This window comes from Triticum dicoccoides, chromosome 2A (assembly GCF_002162155.2).
Source record: "Triticum dicoccoides isolate Atlit2015 ecotype Zavitan chromosome 2A, WEW_v2.0, whole genome shotgun sequence".
Lineage (NCBI taxonomy): Eukaryota > Viridiplantae > Streptophyta > Magnoliopsida > Poales > Poaceae > Triticum > Triticum dicoccoides.
Window position 1 is genome coordinate 686,308,171 of NC_041382.1, and position 9,940 is coordinate 686,318,110.

The window sequence follows — 9,940 nt, forward strand, 5'->3', positions numbered from 1 at the left end:
TAAGCCTTACAAGCATTGCAACTAATGAGTTAGTTGCAGGATGATGTATTACAGAACGAGTAAAGAGACTTGCCGGTAATGCGATTGAACTAGGTATTGAGATACCGATGATCAAAATCTCGGGCAAGTAACATACCGATGACAAAGGGAACAACATATGTTGTTATGCGGTCTGACCGATAAAGATCTTCGTAGAATATGTAGGAGCAAATATGGGCATCCAGGTCCCGCTATTGGTTATTGACCAGAGAGGTGTCTCGGTCATGTCTACATAGTTCTCGAACCCGTAGGGTCTGCACGCTTAATGTTCGTTGACAATATAGTACTATGAGTTATGTTGTTGGTGACCAAATGTTGTTCGGAGTCCGGGATGAGATCACGGACATGACAAGGAACTCCGGAATGGTCCGGAGATAAAGTTTGATATATGGGATAATAGTGTTTGGTCACCGAAGGGGTTCCGGATGTTTCCGAAATGTTTGGGTATGAGAACACTTTATTTGGGCCAAAGCGGAAAGCCCACAAGGTTTTTGGAAAGCACAAAAGGAAGTTTTGCGGAGTCCAGGGGCCAGACACCGGGAACCCTGGCATCTGGCCCTGGAGTCTGAGAAGGACTTTTGCCTTTCGGGTGAAACCGACCTTGTGGAGGCTTTTACTCCAAGTTTCGACCCCAAGGCTCAACATATAAATAGAGGGGTAGGGCTAGCACCCAAGACACATCAAGAAATACCAAGCCATGTGCCAGCAACCCCGTCCCCTCTAGTTTGTCCTCCGTCATAGTTTTCGTAGTGCTTAGGCGAAGCCCTGCGGAGATTGTTCTTCACCAACACCGTCACCACGCCGTCGTGCTGCCGGAACTCATCTACTACTTCGCCCCTCTTGCTGGATCGAGAAGGCGAGGACGTCACCGAGCCGAACATGTGCATAACTTGGAGGTGTCGTGCTTTCGGTACTTGGATCGGTCGGATCATGAAGACGTACGACTACATCAACCGCGTTGATATAACGCTTCCGTGAACGGTCTACGAGGGTACGTAGGCAACACTCTCCCCTCTCGTTGCTATGCATCACCATGATCCTGTGTGTGCGTAGGAATTTTTTTGAAATTACTACGTTCCCCAACAAAGGTTCCTCCAACTCAATCCCAATTAAAATATTCATTAACAACCCAATAAATTAATTTAGAGTGATGAGATCAAATCAATAATTCAAGTACCAGATACTCAAGATGTCCATAACCGGGGGCACGGCTAACCACGATTAGTTTATACACTCTACAGAGGTTTGCGCACCTTTCCCCACAAGACTCGATCTCCTCCGTTGGATTTCTCGCACTTCATGGTGTTTGGGAAACGGATGATCGAGACACAGTCTTTCAGAAGCATTAACTCTTTACTCCGGGTAGACAGTTACACCTACTTTCCCTCTACATCTGCTAGCCTACCACTGAAAGAGGTCACACAACATACTCAACTATGCCAGAACCCATAATGGCTTGTGGCTGCACATGGAAGTTTCTAGCATGAATAATCTTATTATCCCTTTGAGCCTGGGTGGCGGACCATAGGATGATCACACGGGTACTCCGGGATATCCTAGGACGACACTAGATTCTCCAGGTGCCCACAAGCAATCCACCCAGATGTGTATTAAAGTTGCCACCTTAAGTTGAACCATTAATTAACAACTCACATCTGTCATGTATTCACTCAAACCCAATCCATGTCTACGAGCATAGCATGGCAATATAAGCATAACGTAGAAGTAACTCCCAAGGTTTGATAATGAAACATGTAATAGGTTCTACCTCATCATCTACTTCCCAGAACCACATGTTAAGAGATCCTATTCATGCAATGTGTGAGGGTTGTAACTAATGCATAAAAACAGGGTATGAAAAGGGGTATGATCAATGTGTTACTTGCCTTGCTGACGATCCGCAAAACCTAGTGACTCGTAGTAGCATGCTTCGCATTCCGGGAATTCTATCGCAAACAAACAAGAGCATACATAAGCACTCAAGCAAAGATGCACGGGTAAAACTCAAATAAGAAGATCTAACCAGAAAGTTCAACTGAAGAACTCCGGTTTGCAAAAAGAATCAAATCAAATAGAGCAATGAAACTCAAACTACGAAAGAAACAAGATCCGTTTACTAATCTGGACTAAAGTCAAATTTTACAGTACCAAAATCTTGCTCAAGTTGGTTAAACAGAAAGAGGGCTTCGAGACGAAGATCTAGGCGCTTGTGTTCACCTGATTTGGATAAACGAGCGAAAAGATAAACTAAAAAAAAAGATTAGGGCAGAAATCGTGATCGGAAATAATCGTGAAAAAATTCTGGAAAAGGAAAAACTGACGAACAGGCTAACAAACGAACATTCGCTGTTTGTGACTAACGGATGAACAACGTTCGTTAAAACGTATGGACGAACGAACCTATCTAAAAAAATAAAAACCGATCTAGGTTTTTTTTTAAAGAAACCGGGATTTTTACCTAAAACCGAAAAAACAGCGGCTCGGATCGGATCGGAACGGCGGCGGCTCTGGTGACGTGCGGTGTGGCTCCAGCGAGCGGTGGCGCGGCAGCGGCGGCGAGCGGCCGGGCTGGCGCCGACTCGGGGCTCCTGAGGGGCCCCGGGGTGGGCTTTTAAAAGTGGGGAGCAAGGTGGCGGCGGCGCCCGACTTGGGGAGGGGGTCGCGGTGGCGGGCGCGACTCGGACTCCTCCGAGTCCGGTGGCGGCACGGGAGCGACGAGGCGGCACCGTGACTGGGCCAGCTGGGCCTCGGCCCAGTTCGGTCCGGCGGGGAGTTTTTTTAAACAGATTTCGCTAGAAAAAAATCCTAGAAACAAAATAAAAGTCTAAAATACCAAAAAAAATCACCGTCTAAATAAAATATTTAGAACAAGATGAACATTTTCTTGGCCCTAAAATGCAAATTTTAAAATATGCAAAATTTTCTAATTCAAATAAAATAGCAATAAAAGTCCAAAATACTATTTATTTGATTTTTAATATTTTTCCTCCAATATTTCATTTATTTTGGAGAATTCATATTATCTCCTCTCATATATTTTTAATTTGGAAATATTTTCAGAGAGAAAAATAATTAAAACCAAAATGATCCTTGTTTCGATATTTGAGAAAATTCAAATATGAAAACGTGAAATCCCCAACTCTCTCCGTGGGTCCTTGAGTTGCTTAGAATTTCGAGAACCGCAAAACAAAATGCAATAAAAAAATGATATGCATGAATGACCTATGTATAACATTCCAAATTGAAAATTTGGGATGTTACAAACCTACCCCCCTTAAGATGAATCTCGTCCTCGAGATTCGGGTTGGCTAGAAAATAGGTGTGGGTGGTCTTTGCGTAGATCATCCTCTCGTTCCCAGGTGGCTTCATCCTCGGTGTGGTGGCTCCACTAAACTTTGCAAAACTTGATAACCTTGTTGCAAGCTGGCAAACTTGAGAATCCTGACGGGTTTCTCCTCATATGTCAAATCACTATCTAACTGAATTGCTTCCAGGGGCACTGTGTCTCTCAGAGGAATATCGGCCATCTCTGCATGGCACTTCTTCAACTGGGAAACGTGAAATACATCATGAACTCCTGACAGTCCTTCGGGTAACTCCAACTTGTAGGCAACCTCTCCCATGCGTTCCAAAACACGGTACGGTCCCACAAATCTCGGGGCTAACTTTCCCTTAACTCCAAAACGTTTAACTCCTCGCAGTGGTGACACACGGAGATATGCTATGTCTCCGATTTCATAGGCTACCTCCTTGCGTTTTGAGTCTGCATAACTCTTCTGTCGGGACTGAGCTACCTTCAGTCTATCTCGAATCAACTTAACCTTCTCTTCCGACTCTTTAATCAAATCCGGTCCAAACAACTGATGGTCTCCAACTTCATCCCACATCAACGTTGTTCGGCATCTTCTTCCATACAAGGCTTCTAACGGTGCCTTCTTCAAACTGGCCTGGTAGCTATTATTGTACGAAAATTCCGCGTAGGGCAAGTTGTCATACCAACTAGATCCATAATCTAGCGCACAAGCTCTAAACATGTCCTCTAGAATCTGATTAACTCTCTCAGTCTGTCCATCTGTCTACGGATGAAAGGTTGTACTGAACTCTAGCCTGGTACCCAAAGTCTGGTGCAGCTGGTGTCAAAACTTTGAAGTAAACTGTGTTCCTCTATCTGATATGATGGTCCTCGAAACTCCATGCAGACATACAATCCTGGTCATATATATCTTGGCCAACTTCGCACTTGTATAGGTGGTTTTCACTAGGATAAAATGAGCTACTTTGGTCAAACGATCCACTACTACCCAGATAGAATCATATCCCGATCGGGTCCTGGGTAATCCGGTGATAAAGTCCATGCTAAGCTTATCCCACTTACATTCGGGTATCGGCATAGGCTGCAGTAATCCCGCTGGCTTCTGATGTTCGGCCTTCACTCTGTGGCATACTTCACATACGGCTACATACTCAGCAATGTCTTTCTTCATACCCGTCCACCAGAAACACTCCTTCAAATCCAAATACATCTTGGTGTTTCCAGGGTGTATTGAGTATGGCGAGTCATGAGCTTCCTGAAGTATCAACTTCCCGATCTCTGCATTATTGGGCACATATACACGGTCCTCAAACCACAAGGTGTCGTGCTCATCCTCACGAAAACCTTTGGCTTTTCCTTCACTCATCTTCTCCTTTTTCTCGGCAATTTCTTTGTCATCCTTCTGAGCTTCTCGAATCTTTTCCAACAATGTTGACTGAACCTCCAATGCTGCAACAAAACCTCTAGGGACTATCTCCAAGCGAAGCTCCCTGAGATCTTCTGCTAACTCCTTTGGCAATCCTCCTCTTACGAGGGTATTGACATAACTCTTCCGGCTCAAAGCATCTACTACGACATTGGCCTTTCCTGGATGATAGTGCAACTTCATATCGTAATCCTTTATGAGTTCCAACCATCTACTCTGCCTGAGGTTCAGCTCCTTCTGAGCAAAAATGTACTTCAAACTCTTGTGATCCGTGTACACATCACAACAGTTTCCAATAAGAAAATGTCTCTAGGTCTTGAGCACATGCACTACAGCTGCTAACTCCAAATCATGTGTGGCATAATTTAACTCATGCGGTCGGAGTTGTCGTGAGGCATAGGAAACAACTCTTCCGTCTTGCATAAGTACTCCTGCAAGTCCTAAGCGAGAGGCATCGCAATACACTTGGAAATCCTTGCGTATATCCGGCAGAATCAACACTGGGGCTGTAGTCAAATGTTTCTTCAACTCCTGGAAACTTGCTTTGCATTCTTCAGTCCAATGGAACTTAGTATCTTTCTTCAACAACGCCGTCATAGGCTTTGCAAACTTGGAAAAATTCTCAATAAATCTCCGGTAGTATCCCGCGAGTCCCAGAAAACCGCGGATATCTCCAATTGAAGTGGTGCCAACCACTCAGTGACTGACTGATACGTCTCCATCGTATATACTTTTCCAAACACTTTTGCCCTTGTTTTGGACTCTAACTTGCATAATTTGAATGGAACTAACCCGGACTGATGCTGTTTTCAGCAGAATTGCCATGGTGTTATTTTTGTGCAGAAATAAAAGTTCTTGGAATGACCTAAAAATCAACGGAGAACTACTTTTGAATATATAATGAATATTGGAAGGAAGATCCACGTCAGGGCACGCCCCTGCCTCGTGGGCCCCCTGACGCTCCACCGACCTGAACCTAGACTCCATATATTCACTTTCAGGGAGAAAAAACCAGAGGAGAAGGATTCATCGCGTTTTATGATACAGAGCCGCCGCCAAGCCCTAAACTCTCTCGGGAGGGCTGATCTAGAGTCCGTTCGGGGCTGCGGAGAGGGAAACCCGTCATCATCATCATCATCAGCCATCCTGCATCACCAATTTCATGATGCTCACAGCCGTGCGTGAGTAATTCCATCGTAGGCTTGCTGGGCGGTGATGGGTTGGTTGAGATTTATCATGTAATCGAGTTAGTTTTGTTAGGGTTTGATCCCTAGTATCCACTATGTTCTGATATTGATGTTGCTATGACTTTGCTATGCTTAATGCTTGTCACTAGGGCCCGAGTGCCATGATTTCAGGTCTGAACCTATTATGTTTTCATCAATATATGAGAGTTCTTGATCCTATCTTGCAAGTCTATACTCACCTATTATGTGTTATTGAAAGTGCTAGTGATCGACTAGAGGGGGGGGTGAATAGGCGATTTTTATGAAAGTCTTCAAAACATGGAAGTTTCGAAGACAAACGATAGAAATAAACCTATTACCATGCAGCGGAAGGTAGACTACACTAAGCAAGCCATAGTCAAGTATTCAATGAAATGAAGGCACAAAGACTAATAGCAGCTAGGTAGTATAGATCAGGATGGAAGATAGTATGAAGCCAATCAGAACAACCAGTCACTCAGTGAAGACAAAAGATAATGCAAATAGGCAATGACTTCACAAGGACTAACAGTAAATAAAGAGATGGAAAGGCTAGAACCAGTGGCTCGATGAAGACAATGATTTGTTGGACCAGTTCCAGTTGCTGTGACAACTGTACATCTGGTTAGGGAGGCTGAGATTCAACTCAGAAGACCGCGTCTTCACCTTATTCCCCTTGGGCTAAGGACACCCAGTCCTCGCCCAATTACTCTGGCAAGTCTTCAAGGTAGACTTCCAAACCTTCACAAATGAAAGGATCGATATGGTTGACTAGAGGGGGGGGGGTTGAATAGGCAACTAACAATTTTTAGCTTTTCTTTAACAATTTAAACTTTGCATCAAAGTAGGTTGTCTAGATATGCAACTAGGTGAGCAACCGATATGATGCAACAAAGATAGGAACACAAGCAAGCAAGAGATATATCACAAATAAGCTTGCACAAGTAAAGGCACGAGATAACCAAGAGTGGAGCCGGTGGAGACGAGGATGTGTTACCGAAGTTCCTTCCCTTTGAGGGGAAGTACGTCTCCGTTGGAGTGGTGTGGAGGCACAATGCTCCCCAAGAGGCCACTAGGGCCACCGTATTCTCCTCACGCCCTCACACAATGCGAGATGCCGTGGTTCCACTATTGGTGCCCTTGGAGGCGGTGACCGAACCTTTACAAACAAGGTTGGGGCAATCTCCACAACTCAATTGGAGGCTCCCAATGACACCGCAAAGCTTCACCACAATGGACTATGGCTCCGCGGTGACCTCAACCGTCTAGGGTGCTCAAACACCCAAGAGTAACAAGATCCGCAAGGGATTAGTGGGGGGAATCAAATTTCTCTTGGTGGAAGTGTAGATCGGGGCCTTCTCAACCACACCCGAGCAAATCAATAATTTTGATTGGCTAGGGAGTGAGATCGGGTGAAAATGGAGCTTGGAGCAACAATGGAGCTTAGGGTTGGAAGAGGTGGTCAACTAGAGGAAGAAGACACCCCTTTTATAGCTTAGGACAAAAATCCAACCGTTATCCACCTACCAGCCCGCGACCAGCGGTACTACCGCCCCAGACCAGCGGTACTACCACAGGGCCACGCGGTACTTTCGCTTGCTGATAAGCGGTACTACCGCAAGGCCACGTGGTACTACCGTGCGGACCCGCGGTACTACCGCAGCAGCAGCAGCAGCAGCTAGGGCAGACCTGTAGCACAAGAGCTGGGGGCGGTACTGCCGCGGGCACGGTACTACCGCTCCCCCTTGCAGTACTACCGCAAGGCAGGAAACCCTTAGCCTGGGAAGAGTGCAGATAAAGATACATCCGTGCCTACTTCCACTGGTAAACGGAAGAAGCAAAAATCCGACATAGTACTACCACAGAGGAGCGGTACTACCGCCTGGCAGCTGAGCCAGGCCGCGCATGGTACTACCGCGCAAGGGATGCGGTACTACCACAGTGGCGCGGATGTAAAAATTTACATCCGCCCCTACTACCGCGAAGGAGCGGTACTTGGCCTGGGGGCCACGGTACTGCGGCTCCAGAGGAAAGGTACTATCATGGGCACCTGCGGTACTACCGCGCCGAAGTGTGGTACTACCGCGGGTGCCTGCGGTACTACCGCTCAACAAGGAGCAGTACTACCGCAAGCCCACCAACATCAGTCAGGACAAGGGAAAAGAGGATCAAACGGAGGATGCTCCAAAGTGCAGGGGAAAGGAGGGGACAAGGAAGAAAACGTGTATGAGATGATTCCACCCAAACCTTTCCGACGCGGACCCCCTCTTAATAGTACGGCTTTCCTACGACTCAAATCCACCAAAAAGAAACGTAGAAAAGACGCCGTCTTCAACAGTCTTCGAGGGGCAGCAAACCGTCTTGTGCCTAGCGATGAAACGTCTGGGAAACTCAAGACACACAATTAGTCCTCAAAAGCATTGTCATCAATCACCAAAACACCTTAGGGATAAATATGCCCTTACAATCTCCCCCTTTTTGGTGGATTGATGACAATACGGGATTTGCACAGAGGAAATAAGGTTAAGCAAACGCAAACCCTTCCTCTCTAGAATATAGACGGGCTCCCCCTAGATGTGTGCTAACTAGATGGGTGCTTTGAACTGCACGACACACATACTAAGATCAAAGCTCCCCCTATATTATAGAGACAAGGCATATCTTGAAAAAGTAAGGCTAACACTAGACAAGATAGCAAATACGAGCATAACAAGTAGCACAATCATAAGCTCACTAAGATAGAATAAAGTGCATATGTCTTACACCATATGAAGGATAAGTCTCAAAGGCGCAAACTAAACCAAAGCAAACGAGGTCCAAACGACAAAGCAAACACCAAAGACGACACGGCATGACACGCAAGCATGCAAATCCCTACACTCTGTCCCCCTTTGGCATCGAGACGCCAAAAAGGCAGAGAGGACACCTACACACAAAGGGTGGCTTAGGCAGAGAAATCATCCCAATGCTCCTCGTGCTCCTTGTCAGACTCAGCAGCGGGGACGGTCTCCTCGATGTCCTCCTCAGAAATAGTCCACTTGAAACCTTGCTTCGCCATCCATGCAGCCTCTGGCGTGATGGCATCCTCAGAACCGCTAGAGACATCCTCTCCAAAGAGCCTCATGACCTTCTTGTCGCGGCGGTGACTCTCCTTGGATGCCACATGAGTCCTGTACTGCCCCTTCGCTTGCATGCAGAAGAGAGTCTTCATCTTGTCCTTCAACTTCTTGGCCCATGACGGCTCAGAGGAAGGTGGGGAAGACCTAGCAGCACGGTCCTTAGCAACATCCTCTACACCAGCCTCCTCCTCACCAACAACCCTCCTAGCAGCAGACGCCTCAGCACGAGTAGTAGTGTTGGCCCAGTTGGGCTTGACGCGGAGACTGATGGACTCATGCCGAATCTAGTCTGGAGCAAGGAACTCATCACCAGGGTACATCTTCTCCCAAGTCGTGGAGATCAACAGAAACATGTATGGTCCATAGATAGGTACCTTGCGGGTGTACACCGCAAACCGAAGCTCACACCACATGATGTGTGAGACATCAAGTGGCTGAGTCTGAGACGTACGTGCCTCCGCGCACAGGAGCATCATGTCCACCAGGTAGGAATGAACCTTGTCCTTGTCGCCAATGCAAGGGAACAGAGTGTTGCGGAAGATGCGATGCATGATATCCAAAAAAGAGTTCAGCACCCAAGTCGACTTGCCACTTGGAAGAACCTTCTCAACATAGTATGGCTGAAGCTTGTTCTTGTTAGCAGACTCAGAATTGGCGTGTGAGCGAACACCAACGGGTGTGTGAAGCCCGTCATCAGGAACGTGGAGCAGACCCATGAACTCCTTCCAGGTAGCAGACAACTGACGACCATTGGTCATCCAGGTCATCCTCCGCTCATCCCCGGGGTGAAAGTGAACTGAGGCAAAGAACTGGCAGATAAGCTCAGGATCATAGTCAA